General features: G+C 45.3%; 43 non-coding genes across 43 annotated transcripts; 33 read left to right on the top strand and 10 right to left on the bottom strand.

Moving 5' to 3' along the window:
* Positions 1-353: 353 nt before the first annotated feature.
* Positions 354-439, top strand: TRNAY-GUA (transfer RNA tyrosine (anticodon GUA)). Its single transcript is given in 2 exon segments — positions 354-390; positions 404-439. It is a non-coding gene; the product is annotated as a tRNA-Tyr (tRNA).
* An 823-nt stretch (positions 440-1262) lies between these two features.
* On the bottom strand, positions 1263-1335 carry TRNAM-CAU (transfer RNA methionine (anticodon CAU)). Its single transcript has one exon. It is a non-coding gene; the product is annotated as a tRNA-Met (tRNA).
* Positions 1336-1499: 164 nt separating this feature from the next.
* Positions 1500-1571, top strand: TRNAA-UGC (transfer RNA alanine (anticodon UGC)). Its single transcript has one exon. It is a non-coding gene; the product is annotated as a tRNA-Ala (tRNA).
* Positions 1572-2340: 769 nt separating this feature from the next.
* Positions 2341-2426, top strand: TRNAY-GUA (transfer RNA tyrosine (anticodon GUA)). The gene is given in 2 exon segments: positions 2341-2377; positions 2391-2426. It is a non-coding gene; the product is annotated as a tRNA-Tyr (tRNA).
* Positions 2427-3039: 613 nt separating this feature from the next.
* On the top strand, positions 3040-3111 carry TRNAA-CGC (transfer RNA alanine (anticodon CGC)). Its single transcript has one exon. It is a non-coding gene; the product is annotated as a tRNA-Ala (tRNA).
* Positions 3112-3306: 195 nt separating this feature from the next.
* TRNAM-CAU (transfer RNA methionine (anticodon CAU)) lies at positions 3307-3379 on the bottom strand. Its single transcript has one exon. It is a non-coding gene; the product is annotated as a tRNA-Met (tRNA).
* Positions 3380-3543: 164 nt separating this feature from the next.
* Positions 3544-3615, top strand: TRNAA-UGC (transfer RNA alanine (anticodon UGC)). Its single transcript has one exon. It is a non-coding gene; the product is annotated as a tRNA-Ala (tRNA).
* Positions 3616-4371: 756 nt separating this feature from the next.
* Positions 4372-4457, top strand: TRNAY-GUA (transfer RNA tyrosine (anticodon GUA)). Its single transcript is given in 2 exon segments — positions 4372-4408; positions 4422-4457. It is a non-coding gene; the product is annotated as a tRNA-Tyr (tRNA).
* Positions 4458-5070: 613 nt separating this feature from the next.
* On the top strand, positions 5071-5142 carry TRNAA-CGC (transfer RNA alanine (anticodon CGC)). The gene has a single exon. It is a non-coding gene; the product is annotated as a tRNA-Ala (tRNA).
* A 195-nt stretch (positions 5143-5337) lies between these two features.
* On the bottom strand, positions 5338-5410 carry TRNAM-CAU (transfer RNA methionine (anticodon CAU)). The gene has a single exon. It is a non-coding gene; the product is annotated as a tRNA-Met (tRNA).
* A 164-nt stretch (positions 5411-5574) lies between these two features.
* On the top strand, positions 5575-5646 carry TRNAA-UGC (transfer RNA alanine (anticodon UGC)). Its single transcript has one exon. It is a non-coding gene; the product is annotated as a tRNA-Ala (tRNA).
* Positions 5647-6402: 756 nt separating this feature from the next.
* Positions 6403-6488, top strand: TRNAY-GUA (transfer RNA tyrosine (anticodon GUA)). The gene is given in 2 exon segments: positions 6403-6439; positions 6453-6488. It is a non-coding gene; the product is annotated as a tRNA-Tyr (tRNA).
* Positions 6489-7101: 613 nt separating this feature from the next.
* On the top strand, positions 7102-7173 carry TRNAA-CGC (transfer RNA alanine (anticodon CGC)). Its single transcript has one exon. It is a non-coding gene; the product is annotated as a tRNA-Ala (tRNA).
* Positions 7174-7368: 195 nt separating this feature from the next.
* On the bottom strand, positions 7369-7441 carry TRNAM-CAU (transfer RNA methionine (anticodon CAU)). Its single transcript has one exon. It is a non-coding gene; the product is annotated as a tRNA-Met (tRNA).
* A 164-nt stretch (positions 7442-7605) lies between these two features.
* On the top strand, positions 7606-7677 carry TRNAA-UGC (transfer RNA alanine (anticodon UGC)). The gene has a single exon. It is a non-coding gene; the product is annotated as a tRNA-Ala (tRNA).
* A 756-nt stretch (positions 7678-8433) lies between these two features.
* On the top strand, positions 8434-8519 carry TRNAY-GUA (transfer RNA tyrosine (anticodon GUA)). Its single transcript is given in 2 exon segments — positions 8434-8470; positions 8484-8519. It is a non-coding gene; the product is annotated as a tRNA-Tyr (tRNA).
* Positions 8520-9132: 613 nt separating this feature from the next.
* On the top strand, positions 9133-9204 carry TRNAA-CGC (transfer RNA alanine (anticodon CGC)). Its single transcript has one exon. It is a non-coding gene; the product is annotated as a tRNA-Ala (tRNA).
* A 195-nt stretch (positions 9205-9399) lies between these two features.
* TRNAM-CAU (transfer RNA methionine (anticodon CAU)) lies at positions 9400-9472 on the bottom strand. Its single transcript has one exon. It is a non-coding gene; the product is annotated as a tRNA-Met (tRNA).
* A 164-nt stretch (positions 9473-9636) lies between these two features.
* On the top strand, positions 9637-9708 carry TRNAA-UGC (transfer RNA alanine (anticodon UGC)). Its single transcript has one exon. It is a non-coding gene; the product is annotated as a tRNA-Ala (tRNA).
* A 756-nt stretch (positions 9709-10464) lies between these two features.
* Positions 10465-10550, top strand: TRNAY-GUA (transfer RNA tyrosine (anticodon GUA)). Its single transcript is given in 2 exon segments — positions 10465-10501; positions 10515-10550. It is a non-coding gene; the product is annotated as a tRNA-Tyr (tRNA).
* A 613-nt stretch (positions 10551-11163) lies between these two features.
* TRNAA-CGC (transfer RNA alanine (anticodon CGC)) lies at positions 11164-11235 on the top strand. The gene has a single exon. It is a non-coding gene; the product is annotated as a tRNA-Ala (tRNA).
* A 195-nt stretch (positions 11236-11430) lies between these two features.
* On the bottom strand, positions 11431-11503 carry TRNAM-CAU (transfer RNA methionine (anticodon CAU)). Its single transcript has one exon. It is a non-coding gene; the product is annotated as a tRNA-Met (tRNA).
* A 164-nt stretch (positions 11504-11667) lies between these two features.
* On the top strand, positions 11668-11739 carry TRNAA-UGC (transfer RNA alanine (anticodon UGC)). Its single transcript has one exon. It is a non-coding gene; the product is annotated as a tRNA-Ala (tRNA).
* A 756-nt stretch (positions 11740-12495) lies between these two features.
* Positions 12496-12581, top strand: TRNAY-GUA (transfer RNA tyrosine (anticodon GUA)). The gene is given in 2 exon segments: positions 12496-12532; positions 12546-12581. It is a non-coding gene; the product is annotated as a tRNA-Tyr (tRNA).
* A 613-nt stretch (positions 12582-13194) lies between these two features.
* TRNAA-CGC (transfer RNA alanine (anticodon CGC)) lies at positions 13195-13266 on the top strand. The gene has a single exon. It is a non-coding gene; the product is annotated as a tRNA-Ala (tRNA).
* Positions 13267-13461: 195 nt separating this feature from the next.
* Positions 13462-13534, bottom strand: TRNAM-CAU (transfer RNA methionine (anticodon CAU)). Its single transcript has one exon. It is a non-coding gene; the product is annotated as a tRNA-Met (tRNA).
* A 164-nt stretch (positions 13535-13698) lies between these two features.
* TRNAA-UGC (transfer RNA alanine (anticodon UGC)) lies at positions 13699-13770 on the top strand. Its single transcript has one exon. It is a non-coding gene; the product is annotated as a tRNA-Ala (tRNA).
* A 756-nt stretch (positions 13771-14526) lies between these two features.
* On the top strand, positions 14527-14612 carry TRNAY-GUA (transfer RNA tyrosine (anticodon GUA)). Its single transcript is given in 2 exon segments — positions 14527-14563; positions 14577-14612. It is a non-coding gene; the product is annotated as a tRNA-Tyr (tRNA).
* A 613-nt stretch (positions 14613-15225) lies between these two features.
* Positions 15226-15297, top strand: TRNAA-UGC (transfer RNA alanine (anticodon UGC)). The gene has a single exon. It is a non-coding gene; the product is annotated as a tRNA-Ala (tRNA).
* Positions 15298-16053: 756 nt separating this feature from the next.
* Positions 16054-16139, top strand: TRNAY-GUA (transfer RNA tyrosine (anticodon GUA)). The gene is given in 2 exon segments: positions 16054-16090; positions 16104-16139. It is a non-coding gene; the product is annotated as a tRNA-Tyr (tRNA).
* Positions 16140-16752: 613 nt separating this feature from the next.
* On the top strand, positions 16753-16824 carry TRNAT-CGU (transfer RNA threonine (anticodon CGU)). The gene has a single exon. It is a non-coding gene; the product is annotated as a tRNA-Thr (tRNA).
* Positions 16825-17019: 195 nt separating this feature from the next.
* On the bottom strand, positions 17020-17092 carry TRNAM-CAU (transfer RNA methionine (anticodon CAU)). Its single transcript has one exon. It is a non-coding gene; the product is annotated as a tRNA-Met (tRNA).
* A 164-nt stretch (positions 17093-17256) lies between these two features.
* On the top strand, positions 17257-17328 carry TRNAA-UGC (transfer RNA alanine (anticodon UGC)). Its single transcript has one exon. It is a non-coding gene; the product is annotated as a tRNA-Ala (tRNA).
* Positions 17329-18084: 756 nt separating this feature from the next.
* TRNAY-GUA (transfer RNA tyrosine (anticodon GUA)) lies at positions 18085-18170 on the top strand. Its single transcript is given in 2 exon segments — positions 18085-18121; positions 18135-18170. It is a non-coding gene; the product is annotated as a tRNA-Tyr (tRNA).
* A 613-nt stretch (positions 18171-18783) lies between these two features.
* TRNAT-CGU (transfer RNA threonine (anticodon CGU)) lies at positions 18784-18855 on the top strand. The gene has a single exon. It is a non-coding gene; the product is annotated as a tRNA-Thr (tRNA).
* Positions 18856-19050: 195 nt separating this feature from the next.
* TRNAM-CAU (transfer RNA methionine (anticodon CAU)) lies at positions 19051-19123 on the bottom strand. The gene has a single exon. It is a non-coding gene; the product is annotated as a tRNA-Met (tRNA).
* A 164-nt stretch (positions 19124-19287) lies between these two features.
* TRNAA-UGC (transfer RNA alanine (anticodon UGC)) lies at positions 19288-19359 on the top strand. The gene has a single exon. It is a non-coding gene; the product is annotated as a tRNA-Ala (tRNA).
* Positions 19360-20115: 756 nt separating this feature from the next.
* On the top strand, positions 20116-20201 carry TRNAY-GUA (transfer RNA tyrosine (anticodon GUA)). The gene is given in 2 exon segments: positions 20116-20152; positions 20166-20201. It is a non-coding gene; the product is annotated as a tRNA-Tyr (tRNA).
* A 613-nt stretch (positions 20202-20814) lies between these two features.
* Positions 20815-20886, top strand: TRNAA-UGC (transfer RNA alanine (anticodon UGC)). Its single transcript has one exon. It is a non-coding gene; the product is annotated as a tRNA-Ala (tRNA).
* A 756-nt stretch (positions 20887-21642) lies between these two features.
* On the top strand, positions 21643-21728 carry TRNAY-GUA (transfer RNA tyrosine (anticodon GUA)). Its single transcript is given in 2 exon segments — positions 21643-21679; positions 21693-21728. It is a non-coding gene; the product is annotated as a tRNA-Tyr (tRNA).
* A 613-nt stretch (positions 21729-22341) lies between these two features.
* TRNAA-CGC (transfer RNA alanine (anticodon CGC)) lies at positions 22342-22413 on the top strand. The gene has a single exon. It is a non-coding gene; the product is annotated as a tRNA-Ala (tRNA).
* Positions 22414-22608: 195 nt separating this feature from the next.
* On the bottom strand, positions 22609-22681 carry TRNAM-CAU (transfer RNA methionine (anticodon CAU)). Its single transcript has one exon. It is a non-coding gene; the product is annotated as a tRNA-Met (tRNA).
* Positions 22682-22845: 164 nt separating this feature from the next.
* On the top strand, positions 22846-22917 carry TRNAA-UGC (transfer RNA alanine (anticodon UGC)). Its single transcript has one exon. It is a non-coding gene; the product is annotated as a tRNA-Ala (tRNA).
* The last annotated feature ends 83 nt before the right edge of the window (positions 22918-23000 follow it).

Genomic DNA, 23000 nt, shown 5'->3' with positions numbered 1-23000 from the left:
GGTGCATACTAATGACTCCCATAACTTTCTGTCATTTTTCTCACGGTTAAAGGCTTCCATCCATTTGCCACCAATGCTTCCTAAGGTCTTTGTATCAAAGTTCCTTTCCTTTCTGTAAAAATCATATTTGTAGAGCCCCTGCTTTTCCCCAAGCCAAGACAGAACATCAACTTTGGTGTGAAATCCTCCTTTGAGGTGATAAGACATAACTCACAGTGTGCTCTCAGAAGTGGTAACTTTGAAAGGGAGCCGCAGGTAATATTGATGATTTTCATCTGTCTGTTCCTGGTCCCCACCACCAACTTTTCTTGAGCGAGAGATAATTTCCGCGCTATGAGCAATTTGCTACCACTCCTTCGATAGCTCAGTTGGTAGAGCGGAGGACTGTAGCATAAAGTCAGGCATCCTTAGGTCGCTGGTTCAAATCCGGCTCGAAGGATTTTGTGGTTTAATTTCCATGTCTTTTGCTTTCAATCAACAATACCTTCCATTCATTATGAAAAATTCCCCGAGCTCCGATAAATACTGGAAAAGAAGCGTACTCTATCTGCTTTCAAAGTGAACTGATGACATAGTCATCGCTAGGGGAGGTGTGAAGAAAAGTAAAGGAAACCTGCTGATCAGAACTACTACCACAGCCTTGCACCAAGGTAGCTGCTTGGCAGCGATTCACACTATGACTTGCCTTCAACTTGAGTGTCCACGGATGGGCAAGAGGGAATATCCAATGGAATCATCTCCTGAAAGGCTGAGCAAGCTGGAAAGTAGACCAATAATTTGCACATTTGGGCCAAATCCTGAGAAGTTTTGCATTCCAAACTGAGCAATTAAAAGCTCTGCCGGAGAATGGAACCCTACATATATGCTCCATGAAGACAGTCCACACGTAAGGTGTGAGCAATTTCATGCCTGACACTTTACATTCGAGTCTCAAATCGAGACATTGCTGTCTGTGGGCTTCAGAGTCTCCCTGCATATCCAGCGAAAGGTTAAAAGTCAGTAGAGGGGATGTAGCTCAGTGGTAGAGCGCATGCTTTGCATGTATGAGGCCCCGGCATCTCCAGGAGTCTCTGTTCTGTATATTGGCTTTTACCAAAAGGCTAGCCTGCCATCTTGTGGAAAGTAGAGGTTTCCCAGGCAGTTGGGGGTCAGAACCCCACTTAAATAGTTTGCTTTGAAAAATTGCTTGAAATAGGCATAGATTCCACATTTAAAAAAATAAATAAATCTGGGAATTTTGGTCGCCAAAAGGAGGAAATAAATGCCCTCTCTGAGGATCGAACTCAGGACCTTCAGATTATGAGACTGACGCGCTGCCTACTGCGCTAAGAAGGCTGCGCACAAGCATCTCTAAATAAGACTATAGACCATGAAGATAATCCAGGTACGAGGCTTAAGGATTTTCCTGACTGACACTTTATGCTGCAGTGTCAAATGGGTTGACTTGGCAGTCACTTGCATTCAGGGTTTCCATGCATAAAGTACAACTTGGCAGACGTGGGGATGTAGCTCAGTGGTAGAGCGCATGCTTTGCATGTATGAGGCCCCGGGTTCAATCCCAGGCATCTCCAGCCTTTTGCCGTGCTGATTTTGGATTTTGGCAGGAAGCTAGGCGGGCCATCAGGATTAAGGAAGAGTTATGTCTTGCAACTGGAGTACGAACGCCACTTCAACTGTGAGACGTTTGCCTTGAAAAATCGAACGAAATGGGGCTATCTCATTTTTGATGATTATAGAACAAAAGAATCTTACTTGTTTAAGCCATGAAAGTGATGATTAATCTTGGCAATCTTAATACATTTAGGATTGAAATCTGTGGCAGCCATCTTGGTCATTGGTAAGGGTTCTTCCTCTAAACCAGAGACTCTTTTCAGTAGCTTCAAGAAAAACAGAATAAGTTGTTCATCTCAATCGCCTTTGACCTACAGATTTTTCCATTCTCTTTCCTTTCAAAAATGCATCCAAAATGCATGTTCTTGATGCTGGGTGCATACTAATGACTCCCATAACTTTCTGTCATTTTTCTCACGGTTAAAGGCTTCCATCCATTTGCCACCAATGCTTCCTAAGGTCTTTGTATCAAAGTTCCTTTCCTTTCTGTAAAATTCATCATTGCGGCGCCCCTGCTTTTCACCAAGCCAAGACGGAACATCCACTTTGGTGTGAAATCCTCCTTTGAGGTGATAAGACGTAACTCACAGTGTGCTCTCAGAAGTGGTAGCTTTGAGAGGGAGCCGCGATTAATATTGATGATTTTCATCTGTCTGCTCCTGGTCCCCACCCCCCACAACCTTTCTTGAGCGAGAGGTAATTTCAGTGCTATGAGCTTCTGCTACCCCTCCTTCGATAGCTCAGTTGGTAGAGCGGAGGACTGTAGCATTAATTCGGGCATCCTTAGGTCGCTGGTTCAAATCCGGCTCGAAGGATTTTGTGGTTTCATTTCCATGTCTTTTGCTGTTAATCAACAATACCTTCCGTTGATTATGAAAAAGTCCCCGAGCTTCGATAAATACTGGAAAAGAAGCGTACTCTATCTGCTTTCAAAGGGAATTGATGACATAGTCATCGCTAGGGGAGGCGTGAAGAACAGTAATGGAAACCTGCTGATCAAAACTGCTACCAAAGCATTGCATTAGTACATGTATGCCCTTGGCAGACTTCCAATTGCATTGCACCACGGTAGCTGCTTGGCAGCCAATCACACTGTGACTTGCCTTCAATTTGAGTGTCCACCGATGGGCAAGAGGGCATAGCCAATGGAATCATCCCCCGAAAGGCTGAGCAAGCTGGAAAGTAGACCAACAGTTTACACATTTGGGGAAATCCTGAGAAGTTTTGCATTCCAAACTGAGCAAATAAAAGCCCTGCCGGAGAATCGAACCCTGATTGCACTAAGTATATGCTCCATGAAGACAGCCCTCACGTAAGGCGTGGGCAATTTCATGCCTGACACTTTACATTCTAGTCTCAAATCGAGACTTTGCAGTCCGTGGGCTCCAGAGTCTCCTTGCATCCAGCAAAACTTTAGAGGGCAGTGGAGGGGATGTAGCTCAGTGGTAGAGCGCATGCTTCGCTTGTATGAGGCCCCGGGTTCAATCCCCGGCATCTCCAGGAGTCGCTGTTCTGTATCTTGGCTTTTTCCAGAAGGCTAGCCTGCCACCTTGTGGAAAGTTGAGGTTTCTCAGGCAGTTGGGGGGTCAGAACCCCACTTAAATAGGTTGCATTGAAAAATATTGTTTGAAATAGGCATAGTTTCCACTTTTCAAGAAAATCTGAGAATTTTGCTTGCCAAAAGGAGGAAATAAATGCCCTCTCTGAGGATCGAACTCAGGACCTTCAGATTATGAGACTGACGCGCTGCCTACTGCGCTAAGAAGGCTGCACACAAGCATCTCTAAACAAGACTATAGACCAGGAAGATAATCCAGGTGCGAGGCTTAAGGATTTTCCTGACTGAGACTTTATGCTGCAGTGTCAAGTGGGTTGACTTGGCAGACACTTACATTCAGGGTTTCCATGCATACAGTAAAACTTGGCATACAAGGGGATGTAGCTCAGTGGTAGAGCGCATGCTTTGCATGTATGAGGCCCCGGGTTCAATCCCCGGCATCTCCAGACTTTTGCCATGCTTATCTTGGATTTTGGCAGAAAACTAGGCTGGCTGTCAGTATTAAGGAAGAGATATGCCATGCAACTGGGATACGAACCCCACTTAAACTGTGAGACGTGTGCCTTGGAAAACCCCATGAAATGGGGCAATCTCATTTTTGATGCTTATAGAACCAAAGAATCTTACTTGTTTAAGCCATCAAAGTGATGATTAATCTTGGCAATCTTAATACATTTAGGATAGAAATCTGTGGCAGCCATCTTGGTCATTGGTAAGGGTTCTTCCTCTAAACCAGAGACTCTCTACAGTAGCTTCAAGAAAAACTGAATATGTTGCCTTTACTCTACTGATTTTTCCATTCTCTTTCCTTTCAAAAATGAACCCAAAATGCATGTTCTTGAAGCTGGGTGCGTGGTAATGACTCCCATAACTTTCTGTCATTTTTCTCACGGTTAAAGGCTTCCATCCATTTGCCACCAATGCTTCCTAAGGTCTTTGTATCAAAGTTCCTTTCCTTTCTGTAAAATTCATCATTGCGGCGCCCCTGCTTTTCACCAAGCCAAGACGGAACATCCACTTTGGTGTGAAATCCTCCTTTGAGGTGATAAGACGTAACTCACAGTGTGCTCTCAGAAGTGGTAGCTTTGAGAGGGAGCCGCGATTAATATTGATGATTTTCATCTGTCTGCTCCTGGTCCCCACCCCCCACAACCTTTCTTGAGCGAGAGGTAATTTCAGTGCTATGAGCTTCTGCTACCCCTCCTTCGATAGCTCAGTTGGTAGAGCGGAGGACAGTAGCATTAATTCGGGCATCCTTAGGTCGCTGGTTCAAATCCGGCTCGAAGAATTTTGTGGTTTCATTTCCATGTCTTTTGCTGTTAATCAACAATACCTTCCGTTGATTATGAAAAAGTCCCCGAGCTTCGATAAATACTGGAAAAGAAGCGTACTCTATCTGCTTTCAAAGGGAATTGATGACATAGTCATCGCTAGGGGAGGCGTGAAGAACAGTAATGGAAACCTGCTGATCAAAACTGCTACCAAAGCATTGCATTAGTACATGTATGCCCTTGGCAGACTTCCAATTGCATTGCACCACGGTAGCTGCTTGGCAGCCAATCACACTGTGACTTGCCTTCAATTTGAGTGTCCACCGATGGGCAAGAGGGCATAGCCAATGGAATCATCCCCCGAAAGGCTGAGCAAGCTGGAAAGTAGACCAACAGTTTACACATTTGGGGAAATCCTGAGAAGTTTTGCATTCCAAACTGAGCAAATAAAAGCCCTGCCGGAGAATCGAACCCTGATTGCACTAAGTATATGCTCCATGAAGACAGCCCTCACGTAAGGCGTGGGCAATTTCATGCCTGACACTTTACATTCTAGTCTCAAATCGAGACTTTGCAGTCCGTGGGCTCCAGAGTCTCCTTGCATCCAGCAAAACTTTAGAGGGCAGTGGAGGGGATGTAGCTCAGTGGTAGAGCACATGCTTCGCATGTATGAGGCCCCGGGTTCAATCCCCGGCATCTCCAGGAGTCGCTGTTCTGTATCTTGGCTTTTTCCAGAAGGCTAGCCTGCCACCTTGTGGAAAGTTGAGGTTTCTCAGGCAGTTGGGGGGTCAGAACCCCACTTAAATAGGTTGCATTGAAAAATATTGTTTGAAATAGGCATAGTTTCCACTTTTCAAGAAAATCTGAGAATTTTGCTTGCCAAAAGGAGGAAATAAATGCCTTCTCTGAGGATCGAACTCAGGACCTTCAGATTATGAGACTGACGCGCTGCCTACTGCGCTAAGAAGGCTGCACACAAGCATCTCTAAACAAGACTATAGACCAGGAAGATAATCCAGGTGCGAGGCTTAAGGATTTTCCTGACTGAGACTTTATGCTGCAGTGTCAAGTGGGTTGACTTGGCAGACACTTACATTCAGGGTTTCCATGCATACAGTAAAACTTGGCATACAAGGGGATGTAGCTCAGTGGTAGAGTGCATGCTTTGCATGTATGAGGCCCCGGGTTCAATCCCCGGCATCTCCAGACTTTTGCCATGCTTATCTTGGATTTTGGCAGAAAACTAGGCTGGCTGTCAGTATTAAGGAAGAGATATGCCATGCAACTGGGATACGAACCCCACTTAAACTGTGAGACGTGTGCCTTGGAAAACCCCATGAAATGGGGCAATCTCATTTTTGATGCTTATAGAACCAAAGAATCTTACTTGTTTAAGCCATCAAAGTGATGATTAATCTTGGCAATCTTAATACATTTAGGATAGAAATCTGTGGCAGCCATCTTGGTCATTGGTAAGGGTTCTTCCTCTAAACCAGAGACTCTCTACAGTAGCTTCAAGAAAAACTGAATATGTTGCCTTTACTCTACTGATTTTTCCATTCTCTTTCCTTTCAAAAATGAACCCAAAATGCATGTTCTTGAAGCTGGGTGCGTGGTAATGACTCCCATAACTTTCTGTCATTTTTCTCACGGTTAAAGGCTTCCATCCATTTGCCACCAATGCTTCCTAAGGTCTTTGTATCAAAGTTCCTTTCCTTTCTGTAAAATTCATCATTGCGGCGCCCCTGCTTTTCACCAAGCCAAGACGGAACATCCACTTTGGTGTGAAATCCTCCTTTGAGGTGATAAGACGTAACTCACAGTGTGCTCTCAGAAGTGGTAGCTTTGAGAGGGAGCCGCGATTAATATTGATGATTTTCATCTGTCTGCTCCTGGTCCCCACCCCCCACAACCTTTCTTGAGCGAGAGGTAATTTCAGTGCTATGAGCTTCTGCTACCCCTCCTTCGATAGCTCAGTTGGTAGAGCGGAGGACTGTAGCATTAATTCGGGCATCCTTAGGTCGCTGGTTCAAATCCGGCTCGAAGGATTTTGTGGTTTCATTTCCATGTCTTTTGCTGTTAATCAACAATACCTTCCGTTGATTATGAAAAAGTCCCCGAGCTTCGATAAATACTGGAAAAGAAGCGTACTCTATCTGCTTTCAAAGGGAATTGATGACATAGTCATCGCTAGGGGAGGCGTGAAGAACAGTAAAGGAAACCTGCTGATCAAAACTGCTACCAAAGCATTGCATTAGTACATGTATGCCCTTGGCAGACTTCCAATTGCATTGCACCACGGTAGCTGCTTGGCAGCCAATCACACTGTGACTTGCCTTCAATTTGAGTGTCCACCGATGGGCAAGAGGGCATAGCCAATGGAATCATCCCCCGAAAGGCTGAGCAAGCTGGAAAGTAGACCAACAGTTTACACATTTGGGGAAATCCTGAGAAGTTTTGCATTCCAAACTGAGCAAATAAAAGCCCTGCCGGAGAATCGAACCCTGATTGCACTAAGTATATGCTCCATGAAGACAGCCCTCACGTAAGGCGTGGGCAATTTCATGCCTGACACTTTACATTCTAGTCTCAAATCGAGACTTTGCAGTCCGTGGGCTCCAGAGTCTCCTTGCATCCAGCAAAACTTTAGAGGGCAGTGGAGGGGATGTAGCTCAGTGGTAGAGCGCATGCTTCGCATGTATGAGGCCCCGGGTTCAATCCCCGGCATCTCCAGGAGTCGCTGTTCTGTATCTTGGCTTTTTCCAGAAGGCTAGCCTGCCACCTTGTGGAAAGTTGAGGTTTCTCAGGCAGTTGGGGGGTCAGAACCCCACTTAAATAGGTTGCATTGAAAAATATTGTTTGAAATAGGCATAGTTTCCACTTTTCAAGAAAATCTGAGAATTTTGCTTGCCAAAAGGAGGAAATAAATGCCCTCTCTGAGGATCGAACTCAGGACCTTCAGATTATGAGACTGACGCGCTGCCTACTGCGCTAAGAAGGCTGCACACAAGCATCTCTAAACAAGACTATAGACCAGGAAGATAATCCAGGTGCGAGGCTTAAGGATTTTCCTGACTGAGACTTTATGCTGCAGTGTCAAGTGGGTTGACTTGGCAGACACTTACATTCAGGGTTTCCATGCATACAGTAAAACTTGGCATACAAGGGGATGTAGCTCAGTGGTAGAGTGCATGCTTTGCATGTATGAGGCCCCGGGTTCAATCCCCGGCATCTCCAGACTTTTGCCATGCTTATCTTGGATTTTGGCAGAAAACTAGGCTGGCTGTCAGTATTAAGGAAGAGATATGCCATGCAACTGGGATACGAACCCCACTTAAACTGTGAGACGTGTGCCTTGGAAAACCCCATGAAATGGGGCTATCTCATTTTTGATGCTTATAGAACCAAAGAATCTTACTTGTTTAAGCCATCAAAGTGATGATTAATCTTGGCAATCTTAATACATTTAGGATAGAAATCTGTGGCAGCCATCTTGGTCATTGGTAAGGGTTCTTCCTCTAAACCAGAGACTCTCTACAGTAGCTTCAAGAAAAACTGAATATGTTGCCTTTACTCTACTGATTTTTCCATTCTCTTTCCTTTCAAAAATGAACCCAAAATGCATGTTCTTGAAGCTGGGTGCGTGGTAATGACTCCCATAACTTTCTGTCATTTTTCTCACGGTTAAAGGCTTCCATCCATTTGCCACCAATGCTTCCTAAGGTCTTTGTATCAAAGTTCCTTTCCTTTCTGTAAAATTCATCATTGCGGCGCCCCTGCTTTTCACCAAGCCAAGACGGAACATCCACTTTGGTGTGAAATCCTCCTTTGAGGTGATAAGACGTAACTCACAATGTGCTCTCAGAAGTGGTAGCTTTGAGAGGGAGCCGCGATTAATATTGATGATTTTCATCTGTCTGCTCCTGGTCCCCACCCCCCACAACCTTTCTTGAGCGAGAGGTAATTTCAGTGCTATGAGCTTCTGCTACCCCTCCTTCGATAGCTCAGTTGGTAGAGCGGAGGCCTGTAGCATTAATTCGGGCATCCTTAGGTCGCTGATTCAAATCCGGCTCGAAGGATTTTGTGGTTTCATTTCCATGTCTTTTGCTGTTAATCAACAATACCTTCCGTTGATTATGAAAAAGTCCCCGAGCTTCGATAAATACTGGAAAAGAAGCGTACTCTATCTGCTTTCAAAGGGAATTGATGACATAGTCATCGCTAGGGGAGGCGTGAAGAACAGTAAAGGAAACCTGCTGATCAAAACTGCTACCAAAGCATTGCATTAGTACATGTATGCCCTTGGCAGACTTCCAATTGCATTGCACCACGGTAGCTGCTTGGCAGCCAATCACACTGTGACTTGCCTTCAATTTGAGTGTCCACCGATGGGCAAGAGGGCATAGCCAATGGAATCATCCCCCGAAAGGCTGAGCAAGCTGGAAAGTAGACCAACAGTTTACACATTTGGGGAAATCCTGAGAAGTTTTGCATTCCAAACTGAGCAAATAAAAGCCCTGCCGGAGAATCGAACCCTGATTGCACTAAGTATATGCTCCATGAAGACAGCCCTCACGTAAGGCGTGGGCAATTTCATGCCTGACACTTTACATTCTAGTCTCAAATCGAGACTTTGCAGTCCGTGGGCTCCAGAGTCTCCTTGCATCCAGCAAAACTTTAGAGGGCAGTGGAGGGGATGTAGCTCAGTGGTAGAGCGCATGCTTCGCATGTATGAGGCCCTGGGTTCAATCCCCGGCATCTCCAGGAGTCGCTGTTCTGTATCTTGGCTTTTTCCAGAAGGCTAGCCTGCCACCTTGTGGAAAGTTGAGGTTTCTCAGGCAGTTGGGGGGTCAGAACCCCACTTAAATAGGTTGCATTGAAAAATATTGTTTGAAATAGGCATAGTTTCCACTTTTCAAGAAAATCTGAGAATTTTGCTTGCCAAAAGGAGGAAATAAATGCCCTCTCTGAGGATCGAACTCAGGACCTTCAGATTATGAGACTGACGCGCTGCCTACTGCGCTAAGAAGGCTGCACACAAGCATCTCTAAACAAGACTATAGACCAGGAAGATAATCCAGGTGCGAGGCTTAAGGATTTTCCTGACTGAGACTTTATGCTGCAGTGTCAAGTGGGTTGACTTGGCAGACACTTACATTCAGGGTTTCCATGCATACAGTAAAACTTGGCATACAAGGGGATGTAGCTCAGTGGTAGAGCGCATGCTTTGCATGTATGAGGCCCCAGGTTCAATCCCCGGCATCTCCAGACTTTTGCCATGCTTATCTTGGATTTTGGCAGAAAACTAGGCTGGCTGTCAGTATTAAGGAAGAGATATGTCATGCAACTGGGATACGAACCCCACTTAAACTGTGAGACGTGTGCCTTGGAAAACCCCATGAAATGGGGCAATCTCATTTTTGATGCTTATAGAACCAAAGAATCTTACTTGTTTAAGCCATCAAAGTGATGATTAATCTTGGCAATCTTAATACATTTAGGATAGAAATCTGTGGCAGCCATCTTGGTCATTGGTAAGGGTTCTTCCTCTAAACCAGAGACTCTCTACAGTAGCTTCAAGAAAAACTGAATATGTTGCCTTTACTCTACTGATTTTTCCATTCTCTTTCCTTTCAAAAATGAACCCAAAATGCATGTTCTTGAAGCTGGGTGCGTGGTAATGACTCCCATAACTTTCTGTCATTTTTCTCACGGTTAAAGGCTTCCATCCATTTGCCACCAATGCTTCCTAAGGTCTTTGTATCAAAGTTCCTTTCCTTTCTGTAAAATTCATCATTGCGGCGCCCCTGCTTTTCACCAAGCCAAGACGGAACATCCACTTTGGTGTGAAATCCTCCTTTGAGGTGATAAGACGTAACTCACAGTGTGCTCTCAGAAGTGGTAGCTTTGAGAGGGAGCCGCGATTAATATTGATGATTTTCATCTGTCTGCTCCTGGTCCCCACCCCCCACAACCTTTCTTGAGCGAGAGGTAATTTCAGTGCTATGAGCTTCTGCTACCCCTCCTTCGATAGCTCAGTTGGTAGAGCGGAGGACTGTAGCATTAATTCGGGCATCCTTAGGTCGCTGGTTCAAATCCGGCTCGAAGAATTTTGTGGTTTCATTTCCATGTCTTTTGCTGTTAATCAACAATACCTTCCGTTGATTATGAAAAAGTCCCCGAGCTTCGATAAATACTGGAAAAGAAGCGTACTCTATCTGCTTTCAAAGGGAATTGATGACATAGTCATCGCTAGGGGAGGCGTGAAGAACAGTAATGGAAACCTGCTGATCAAAACTGCTACCAAAGCATTGCATTAGTACATGTATGCCCTTGGCAGACTTCCAATTGCATTGCACCACGGTAGCTGCTTGGCAGCCAATCACACTGTGACTTGCCTTCAATTTGAGTGTCCACCGATGGGCAAGAGGGCATAGCCAATGGAATCATCCCCCGAAAGGCTGAGCAAGCTGGAAAGTAGACCAACAGTTTACACATTTGGGGAAATCCTGAGAAGTTTTGCATTCCAAACTGAGCAAATAAAAGCCCTGCCGGAGAATCGAACCCTGATTGCACTAAGTATATGCTCCATGAAGACAGCCCTCACGTAAGGCGTGGGCAATTTCATGCCTGACACTTTACATTCTAGTCTCAAATCGAGACTTTGCAGTCCGTGGGCTCCAGAGTCTCCTTGCATCCAGCAAAACTTTAGAGGGCAGTGGAGGGGATGTAGCTCAGTGGTAGAGCACATGCTTCGCATGTATGAGGCCCCGGGTTCAATCCCCGGCATCTCCAGGAGTCGCTGTTCTGTATCTTGGCTTTTTCCAGAAGGCTAGCCTGCCACCTTGTGGAAAGTTGAGGTTTCTCAGGCAGTTGGGGGGTCAGAACCCCACTTAAATAGGTTGCATTGAAAAATATTGTTTGAAATAGGCATAGTTTCCACTTTTCAAGAAAATCTGAGAATTTTGCTTGCCAAAAGGAGGAAATAAATGCCCTCTCTGAGGATCGAACTCAGGACCTTCAGATTATGAGACTGACGCGCTGCCTACTGCGCTAAGAAGGCTGCACACAAGCATCTCTAAACAAGACTATAGACCAGGAAGATAATCCAGGTGCGAGGCTTAAGGATTTTCCTGACTGAGACTTTATGCTGCAGTGTCAAGTGGGTTGACTTGGCAGACACTTACATTCAGGGTTTCCATGCATACAGTAAAACTTGGCATACAAGGGGATGTAGCTCAGTGGTAGAGCGCATGCTTTGCATGTATGAGGCCCCAGGTTCAATCCCCGGCATCTCCAGACTTTTGCCATGCTTATCTTGGATTTTGGCAGAAAACTAGGCTGGCTGTCAGTATTAAGGAAGAGATATGTCATGCAACTGGGATACGAACCCCACTTAAACTGTGAGACGTGTGCCTTGGAAAACCCCATGAAATGGGGCAATCTCATTTTTGATGCTTATAGAACCAAAGAATCTTACTTGTTTAAGCCATCAAAGTGATGATTAATCTTGGCAATCTTAATACATTTAGGATAGAAATCTGTGGCAGCCATCTTGGTCATTGGTAAGGGTTCTTCCTCTAAACCAGAGACTCTCTACAGTAGCTTCAAGAAAAACTGAATATGTTGCCTTTACTCTACTGATTTTTCCATTCTCTTTCCTTTCAAAAATGAACCCAAAATGCATGTTCTTGAAGCTGGGTGCGTGGTAATGACTCCCATAACTTTCTGTCATTTTTCTCACGGTTAAAGGCTTCCATCCATTTGCCACCAATGCTTCCTAAGGTCTTTGTATCAAAGTTCCTTTCCTTTCTGTAAAATTCATCATTGCGGCGCCCCTGCTTTTCACCAAGCCAAGACGGAACATCCACTTTGGTGTGAAATCCTCCTTTGAGGTGATAAGACGTAACTCACAGTGTGCTCTCAGAAGTGGTAGCTTTGAGAGGGAGCCGCGATTAATATTGATGATTTTCATCTGTCTGCTCCTGGTCCCCACCCCCCACAACCTTTCTTGAGCGAGAGGTAATTTCAGTGCTATGAGCTTCTGCTACCCCTCCTTCGATAGCTCAGTTGGTAGAGCGGAGGACTGTAGCATTAATTCGGGCATCCTTAGGTCGCTGGTTCAAATCCGGCTCGAAGAATTTTGTGGTTTCATTTCCATGTCTTTTGCTGTTAATCAACAATACCTTCCGTTGATTATGAAAAAGTCCCCGAGCTTCGATAAATACTGGAAAAGAAGCGTACTCTATCTGCTTTCAAAGGGAATTGATGACATAGTCATCGCTAGGGGAGGCGTGAAGAACAGTAATGGAAACCTGCTGATCAAAACTGCTACCAAAGCATTGCATTAGTACATGTATGCCCTTGGCAGACTTCCAATTGCATTGCACCACGGTAGCTGCTTGGCAGCCAATCACACTGTGACTTGCCTTCAATTTGAGTGTCCACCGATGGGCAAGAGGGCATAGCCAATGGAATCATCCCCCGAAAGGCTGAGCAAGCTGGAAAGTAGACCAACAGTTTACACATTTGGGGAAATCCTGAGAAGTTTTGCATTCCAAACTGAGCAAATAAAAGCCCTGCCGGAGAATCGAACCCTGATTGCACTAAGTATATGCTCCATGAAGACAGCCCTCACGTAAGGCGTGGGCAATTTCATGCCTGACACTTTACATTCTAGTCTCAAATCGAGACTTTGCAGTCCGTGGGCTCCAGAGTCTCCTTGCATCCAGCAAAACTTTAGAGGGCAGTGGAGGGGATGTAGCTCAGTGGTAGAGCACATGCTTCGCATGTATGAGGCCCCGGGTTCAATCCCCGGCATCTCCAGGAGTCGCTGTTCTGTATCTTGGCTTTTTCCAGAAGGCTAGCCTGCCACCTTGTGGAAAGTTGAGGTTTCTCAGGCAGTTGGGGGGTCAGAACCCCACTTAAATAGGTTGCATTGAAAAATATTGTTTGAAATAGGCATAGTTTCCACTTTTCAAGAAAATCTGAGAATTTTGCTTGCCAAAAGGAGGAAATAAATGCCTTCTCTGAGGATCGAACTCAGGACCTTCAGATTATGAGACTGACGCGCTGCCTACTGCGCTAAGAAGGCTGCACACAAGCATCTCTAAACAAGACTATAGACCAGGAAGATAATCCAGGTGCGAGGCTTAAGGATTTTCCTGACTGAGACTTTATGCTGCAGTGTCAAGTGGGTTGACTTGGCAGACACTTACATTCAGGGTTTCCATGCATACAGTAAAACTTGGCATACAAGGGGATGTAGCTCAGTGGTAGAGTGCATGCTTTGCATGTATGAGGCCCCGGGTTCAATCCCCGGCATCTCCAGACTTTTGCCATGCTTATCTTGGATTTTGGCAGAAAACTAGGCTGGCTGTCAGTATTAAGGAAGAGATATGCCATGCAACTGGGATACGAACCCCACTTAAACTGTGAGACGTGTGCCTTGGAAAACCCCATGAAATGGGGCAATCTCATTTTTGATGCTTATAGAACCAAAGAATCTTACTTGTTTAAGCCATCAAAGTGATGATTAATCTTGGCAATCTTAATACATTTAGGATAGAAATCTGTGGCAGCCATCTTGGTCATTGGTAAGGGTTCTTCCTCTAAACCAGAGACTCTCTACAGTAGCTTCAAGAAAAACTGAATATGTTGCCTTTACTCTACTGATTTTTCCATTCTCTTTCCTTTCAAAAATGAACCCAAAATGCATGTTCTTGAAGCTGGGTGCGTGGTAATGACTCCCATAACTTTCTGTCATTTTTCTCACGGTTAAAGGCTTCCATCCATTTGCCACCAATGCTTCCTAAGGTCTTTGTATCAAAGTTCCTTTCCTTTCTGTAAAATTCATCATTGCGGCGCCCCTGCTTTTCACCAAGCCAAGACGGAACATCCACTTTGGTGTGAAATCCTCCTTTGAGGTGATAAGACGTAACTCACAGTGTGCTCTCAGAAGTGGTAGCTTTGAGAGGGAGCCGCGATTAATATTGATGATTTTCATCTGTCTGCTCCTGGTCCCCACCCCCCACAACCTTTCTTGAGCGAGAGGTAATTTCAGTGCTATGAGCTTCTGCTACCCCTCCTTCGATAGCTCAGTTGGTAGAGCGGAGGACTGTAGCATTAATTCGGGCATCCTTAGGTCGCTGGTTCAAATCCGGCTCGAAGGATTTTGTGGTTTCATTTCCATGTCTTTTGCTGTTAATCAACAATACCTTCCGTTGATTATGAAAAAGTCCCCGAGCTTCGATAAATACTGGAAAAGAAGCGTACTCTATCTGCTTTCAAAGGGAATTGATGACATAGTCATCGCTAGGGGAGGCGTGAAGAACAGTAAAGGAAACCTGCTGATCAAAACTGCTACCAAAGCATTGCATTAGTACATGTATGCCCTTGGCAGACTTCCAATTGCATTGCACCACGGTAGCTGCTTGGCAGCCAATCACACTGTGACTTGCCTTCAATTTGAGTGTCCACCGATGGGCAAGAGGGCATAGCCAATGGAATCATCCCCCGAAAGGCTGAGCAAGCTGGAAAGTAGACCAACAGTTTACACATTTGGGGAAATCCTGAGAAGTTTTGCATTCCAAACTGAGCAAATAAAAGCCCTGCCGGAGAATCGAACCCTGATTGCACTAAGTATATGCTCCATGAAGACAGCCCTCACGTAAGGCGTGGGCAATTTCATGCCTGACACTTTACATTCTAGTCTCAAATCGAGACTTTGCAGTCCGTGGGCTCCAGAGTCTCCTTGCATCCAGCAAAACTTTAGAGGGCAGTGGAGGGGATGTAGCTCAGTGGTAGAGCGCATGCTTTGCATGTATGAGGCCCCGGGTTCAATCCCCGGCATCTCCAGACTTTTGCCATGCTTATCTTGGATTTTGGCGGAAAACTAGGCTGGCTGTCAGTATTAAGGAAGAGATATGCCATGCAACTGGGATACGAACCCCACTTAAACTGTGAGACGTGTGCCTTGGAAAACCCCATGAAATGGGGCAATCTCATTTTTGATGCTTATAGAACCAAAGAATCTTACTTGTTTAAGCCATCAAAGTGATGATTAATCTTGGCAATCTTAATACATTTAGGATAGAAATCTGTGGCAGCCATCTTGGTCATTGGTAAGGGTTCTTCCTCTAAACCAGAGACTCTCTACAGTAGCTTCAAGAAAAACTGAATATGTTGCCTTTACTCTACTGATTTTTCCATTCTCTTTCCTTTCAAAAATGAACCCAAAATGCATGTTCTTGAAGCTGGGTGCGTGGTAATGACTCCCATAACTTTCTGTCATTTTTCTCACGGTTAAAGGCTTCCATCCATTTGCCACCAATGCTTCCTAAGGTCTTTGTATCAAAGTTCCTTTCCTTTCTGTAAAATTCATCATTGCGGCGCCCCTGCTTTTCACCAAGCCAAGACGGAACATCCACTTTGGTGTGAAATCCTCCTTTGAGGTGATAAGACGTAACTCACAGTGTGCTCTCAGAAGTGGTAGCTTTGAGAGGGAGCCGCGATTAATATTGATGATTTTCATCTGTCTGCTCCTGGTCCCCACCCCCCACAACCTTTCTTGAGCGAGAGGTAATTTCAGTGCTATGAGCTTCTGCTACCCCTCCTTCGATAGCTCAGTTGGTAGAGCGGAGGACTGTAGCATTAATTCGGGCATCCTTAGGTCGCTGGTTCAAATCCGGCTCGAAGAATTTTGTGGTTTCATTTCCATGTCTTTTGCTGTTAATCAACAATACCTTCCGTTGATTATGAAAAAGTCCCCGAGCTTCGATAAATACTGGAAAAGAAGCGTACTCTATCTGCTTTCAAAGGGAATTGATGACATAGTCATCGCTAGGGGAGGCGTGAAGAACAGTAATGGAAACCTGCTGATCAAAACTGCTACCAAAGCATTGCATTAGTACATGTATGCCCTTGGCAGACTTCCAATTGCATTGCACCACGGTAGCTGCTTGGCAGCCAATCACACTGTGACTTGCCTTCAATTTGAGTGTCCACCGATGGGCAAGAGGGCATAGCCAATGGAATCATCCCCCGAAAGGCTGAGCAAGCTGGAAAGTAGACCAACAGTTTACACATTTGGGGAAATCCTGAGAAGTTTTGCATTCCAAACTGAGCAAATAAAAGCCCTGCCGGAGAATCGAACCCTGATTGCACTAAGTATATGCTCCATGAAGACAGCCCTCACGTAAGGCGTGGGCAATTTCATGCCTGACACTTTACATTCTAGTCTCAAATCGAGACTTTGCAGTCCGTGGGCTCCAGAGTCTCCTTGCATCCAGCAAAACTTTAGAGGGCAGTGGAGGGGATGTAGCTCAGTGGTAGAGCGCATGCTTCGTTTGTATGAGGCCCCGGGTTCAATCCCCGGCATCTCCGGGAGTCGCTGTTCTGTATCTCGGCTTTTTCCAGAAGGCTAGCCTGCCACCTTGTGGAAAGTTGAGGTTTCTCAGGCAGTTGGGGGGTCAGAACCCCACTTAAATAGGTTGCATTGAAAAATATTGTTTGAAATAGGCATAGTTTCCACTTTTCAAGAAAATCTGAGAATTTTGCTTGCCAAAAGGAGGAAATAAATGCCCTCTCTGAGGATCGAACTCAGGACCTTCAGATTATGAGACTGACGCGCTGCCTACTGCGCTAAGAAGGCTGCACACAAGCATCTCTAAACAAGACTATAGACCAGGAAGATAATCCAGGTGCGAGGCTTAAGGATTTTCCTGACTGAGACTTTATGCTGCAGTGTCAAGTGGGTTGACTTGGCAGACACTTACATTCAGGGTTTCCATGCATACAGTAAAACTTGGCATACAAGGGGATGTAGCTCAGTGGTAGAGCGCATGCTTTGCATGTATGAGGCCCCGGGTTCAATCCCCGGCATCTCCAGACTTTTGCCATGCTTATCTTGGATTTTGGCAGAAAACTAGGCTGGCTGTCAGTATTAAGGAAGAGATATGCCATGCAACTGGGATACGAACCCCACTTAAACTGTGAGACGTGTGCCTTGGAAAACCCCATGAAATGGGGCTATCTCATTTTTGATGCTTATAGAACCAAAGAATCTTACTTGTTTAAGCCATCAAAGTGATGATTAATCTTGGCAATCTTAATACATTTAGGATAGAAATCTGTGGCAGCCATCTTGGTCATTGGTAAGGGTTCTTCCTCTAAACCAGAGACTCTCTACAGTAGCTTCAAGAAAAACTGAATATGTTGCCTTTACTCTACTGATTTTTCCATTCTCTTTCCTTTCAAAAATGAACCCAAAATGCATGTTCTTGAAGCTGGGTGCGTGGTAATGACTCCCATAACTTTCTGTCATTTTTCTCACGGTTAAAGGCTTCCATCCATTTGCCACCAATGCTTCCTAAGGTCTTTGTATCAAAGTTCCTTTCCTTTCTGTAAAATTCATCATTGCGGCGCCCCTGCTTTTCACCAAGCCAAGACGGAACATCCACTTTGGTGTGAAATCCTCCTTTGAGGTGATAAGACGTAACTCACAGTGTGCTCTCAGAAGTGGTAGCTTTGAGAGGGAGCCGCGATTAATATTGATGATTTTCATCTGTCTGCTCCTGGTCCCCACCCCCCACAACCTTTCTTGAGCGAGAGGTAATTTCAGTGCTATGAGCTTCTGCTACCCCTCCTTCGATAGCTCAGTTGGTAGAGCGGAGGACTGTAGCATTAATTCGGGCATCCTTAGGTCGCTGGTTCAAATCCGGCTCGAAGAATTTTGTGGTTTCATTTCCATGTCTTTTGCTGTTAATCAACAATACCTTCCGTTGATTATGAAAAAGTCCCCGAGCTTCGATAAATACTGGAAAAGAAGCGTACTCTATCTGCTTTCAAAGGGAATTGATGACATAGTCATCGCTAGGGGAGGCGTGAAGAACAGTAATGGAAACCTGCTGATCAAAACTGCTACCAAAGCATTGCATTAGTACATGTATGCCCTTGGCAGACTTCCAATTGCATTGCACCACGGTAGCTGCTTGGCAGCCAATCACACTGTGACTTGCCTTCAATTTGAGTGTCCACCGATGGGCAAGAGGGCATAGCCAATGGAATCATCCCCCGAAAGGCTGAGCAAGCTGGAAAGTAGACCAACAGTTTACACATTTGGGGAAATCCTGAGAAGTTTTGCATTCCAAACTGAGCAAATAAAAGCCCTGCCGGAGAATCGAACCCTGATTGCACTAAGTATATGCTCCATGAAGACAGCCCTCACGTAAGGCGTGGGCAATTTCATGCCTGACACTTTACATTCTAGTCTCAAATCGAGACTTTGCAGTCCGTGGGCTCCAGAGTCTCCTTGCATCCAGCAAAACTTTAGAGGGCAGTGGAGGGGATGTAGCTCAGTGGTAGAGCGCATGCTTCGTTTGTATGAGGCCCCGGGTTCAATCCCCGGCATCTCCGGGAGTCGCTGTTCTGTATCTCGGCTTTTTCCAGAAGGCTAGCCTGCCACCTTGTGGAAAGTTGAGGTTTCTCAGGCAGTTGGGGGGTCAGAACCCCACTTAAATAGGTTGCATTGAAAAATATTGTTTGAAATAGGCATAGTTTCCACTTTTCAAGAAAATCTGAGAATTTTGCTTGCCAAAAGGAGGAAATAAATGCCCTCTCTGAGGATCGAACTCAGGACCTTCAGATTATGAGACTGACGCGCTGCCTACTGCGCTAAGAAGGCTGCACACAAGCATCTCTAAACAAGACTATAGACCAGGAAGATAATCCAGGTGCGAGGCTTAAGGATTTTCCTGACTGAGACTTTATGCTGCAGTGTCAAGTGGGTTGACTTGGCAGACACTTACATTCAGGGTTTCCATGCATACAGTAAAACTTGGCATACAAGGGGATGTAGCTCAGTGGTAGAGCGCATGCTTTGCATGTATGAGGCCCCGGGTTCAATCCCCGGCATCTCCAGACTTTTGCCATGCTTATCTTGGATTTTGGCAGAAAACTAGGCTGGCTGTCAGTATTAAGGAAGAGATATGCCATGCAACTGGGATACGAACCCCACTTAAACTGTGAGACGTGTGCCTTGGAAAACCCCATGAAATGGGGCTATCTCATTTTTGATGCTTATAGAACCAAAGAATCTTACTTGTTTAAGCCATCAAAGTGATGATTAATCTTGGCAATCTTAATACATTTAGGATAGAAATCTGTGGCAGCCATCTTGGTCATTGGTAAGGGTTCTTCCTCTAAACCAGAGACTCTCTACAGTAGCTTCAAGAAAAACTGAATATGTTGCCTTTACTCTACTGATTTTTCCATTCTCTTTCCTTTCAAAAATGAACCCAAAATGCATGTTCTTGAAGCTGGGTGCGTGGTAATGACTCCCATAACTTTCTGTCATTTTTCTCACGGTTAAAGGCTTCCATCCATTTGCCACCAATGCTTCCTAAGGTCTTTGTATCAAAGTTCCTTTCCTTTCTGTAAAATTCATCATTGCGGCGCCCCTGCTTTTCACCAAGCCAAGACGGAACATCCACTTTGGTGTGAAATCCTCCTTTGAGGTGATAAGACGTAACTCACAGTGTGCTCTCAGAAGTGGTAGCTTTGAGAGGGAGCCGCGATTAATATTGATGATTTTCATCTGTCTGCTCCTGGTCCCCACCCCCCACAACCTTTCTTGAGCGAGAGGTAATTTCAGTGCTATGAGCTTCTGCTACCCCTCCTTCGATAGCTCAGTTGGTAGAGCGGAGGACTGTAGCATTAATTCGGGCATCCTTAGGTCGCTGGTTCAAATCCGGCTCAAAGGATTTTGTGGTTTCATTTCCATGTCTTTTGCTGTTAATCAACAATACCTTCCGTTGATTATGAAAAAGTCCCCGAGCTTCGATAAATACTGGAAAAGAAGCGTACTCTATCTGCTTTCAAAGGGAATTGATGACATAGTCATCGCTAGGGGAGGCGTGAAGAACAGTAAAGGAAACCTGCTGATCAAAACTGCTACCAAAGCATTGCATTAGTACATGTATGCCCTTGGCAGACTTCCAATTGCATTGCACCACGGTAGCTGCTTGGCAGCCAATCACACTGTGACTTGCCTTCAATTTGAGTGTCCACCGATGGGCAAGAGGGCATAGCCAATGGAATCATCCCCCGAAAGGCTGAGCAAGCTGGAAAGTAGACCAACAGTTTACACATTTGGGGAAATCCTGAGAAGTTTTGCATTCCAAACTGAGCAAATAAAAGCCCTGCCGGAGAATCGAACCCTGATTGCACTAAGTATATGCTCCATGAAGACAGCCCTCACGTAAGGCGTGGGCAATTTCATGCCTGACACTTTACATTCTAGTCTCAAATCGAGACTTTGCAGTCCGTGGGCTCCAGAGTCTCCTTGCATCCAGCAAAACTTTAGAGGGCAGTGGAGGGGATGTAGCTCAGTGGTAGAGCGCATGCTTTGCATGTATGAGGCCCCGGGTTCAATCCCCGGCATCTCCAGACTTTTGCCATGCTTATCTTGGATTTTGGCAGAAAACTAGGCTGGCTGTCAGTATTAAGGAAGAGATATGCCATGCAACTGGGATACGAACCCCACTTAAACTGTGAGACGTGTGCCTTGGAAAACCCCATGAAATGGGGCAATCTCATTTTTGATGCTTATAGAACCAAAGAATCTTACTGGTTTAAGCCATCAAAGTGATGATTAATCTTGGCAATCTTAATACATTTAGGATAGAAATCTGTGGCAGCCATCTTGGTCATTGGTAAGGGTTCTTCCTCTAAACCAGAGACTCTCTACAGTAGCTTCAAGAAAAACTGAATATGTTGCCTTTACTCTACTGATTTTTCCATTCTCTTTCCTTTCAAAAATGAACCCAAAATGCATGTTCTTGAAGCTGGGTGCGTGGTAATGACTCCCATAACTTTCTGTCATTTTTCTCACGGTTAAAGGCTTCCATCCATTTGCCACCAATGCTTCCTAAGGTCTTTGTATCAAAGTTCCTTTCCTTTCTGTAAAATTCATCATTGCGGCGCCCCTGCTTTTCACCAAGCCAAGACGGAACATCCACTTTGGTGTGAAATCCTCCTTTGAGGTGATAAGACGTAACTCACAATGTGCTCTCAGAAGTGGTAGCTTTGAGAGGGAGCCGCGATTAATATTGATGATTTTCATCTGTCTGCTCCTGGTCCCCACCCCCCACAACCTTTCTTGAGCGAGAGGTAATTTCAGTGCTATGAGCTTCTGCTACCCCTCCTTCGATAGCTCAGTTGGTAGAGCGGAGGACTGTAGCATTAATTCGGGCATCCTTAGGTCGCTGATTCAAATCCGGCTCGAAGGATTTTGTGGTTTCATTTCCATGTCTTTTGCTGTTAATCAACAATACCTTCCGTTGATTATGAAAAAGTCCCCGAGCTTCGATAAATACTGGAAAAGAAGCGTACTCTATCTGCTTTCAAAGGGAATTGATGACATAGTCATCGCTAGGGGAGGCGTGAAGAACAGTAAAGGAAACCTGCTGATCAAAACTGCTACCAAAGCATTGCATTAGTACATGTATGCCCTTGGCAGACTTCCAATTGCATTGCACCACGGTAGCTGCTTGGCAGCCAATCACACTGTGACTTGCCTTCAATTTGAGTGTCCACCGATGGGCAAGAGGGCATAGCCAATGGAATCATCCCCCGAAAGGCTGAGCAAGCTGGAAAGTAGACCAACAGTTTACACATTTGGGGAAATCCTGAGAAGTTTTGCATTCCAAACTGAGCAAATAAAAGCCCTGCCGGAGAATCGAACCCTGATTGCACTAAGTATATGCTCCATGAAGACAGCCCTCACGTAAGGCGTGGGCAATTTCATGCCTGACACTTTACATTCTAGTCTCAAATCGAGACTTTGCAGTCCGTGGGCTCCAGAGTCTCCTTGCATCCAGCAAAACTTTAGAGGGCAGTGGAGGGGATGTAGCTCAGTGGTAGAGCGCATGCTTCGCATGTATGAGGCCCTGGGTTCAATCCCCGGCATCTCCAGGAGTCGCTGTTCTGTATCTTGGCTTTTTCCAGAAGGCTAGCCTGCCACCTTGTGGAAAGTTGAGGTTTCTCAGGCAGTTGGGGGGTCAGAACCCCACTTAAATAGGTTGCATTGAAAAATATTGTTTGAAATAGGCATAGTTTCCACTTTTCAAGAAAATCTGAGAATTTTGCTTGCCAAAAGGAGGAAATAAATGCCCTCTCTGAGGATCGAACTCAGGACCTTCAGATTATGAGACTGACGCGCTGCCTACTGCGCTAAGAAGGCTGCACACAAGCATCTCTAAACAAGACTATAGACCAGGAAGATAATCCAGGTGCGAGGCTTAAGGATTTTCCTGACTGAGACTTTATGCTGCAGTGTCAAGTGGGTTGACTTGGCAGACACTTACATTCAGGGTTTCCATGCATACAGTAAAACTTGGCATACAAGGGGATGTAGCTCAGTGGTAGAGCGCATGCTTTGCATGTATGAGGCCCCAGGTTCAATCCCCGGCATCTCCAGACTTTTGCCATGCTTATCTTGGATTTTGGCAGAAAACTAGGCTGGCTGTCAGTATTAAGGAAGAGATATGTCATGCAACTGG

The sequence above is a fragment of the Lissotriton helveticus genome, chromosome 1_2, assembly GCF_964261635.1.
Source record: "Lissotriton helveticus chromosome 1_2, aLisHel1.1, whole genome shotgun sequence".
NCBI lineage: Eukaryota > Metazoa > Chordata > Amphibia > Caudata > Salamandridae > Lissotriton > Lissotriton helveticus.
Note: the sequence above shows the minus strand (reverse complement) of the source record. Positions and strands in the feature narration are given on the sequence as shown.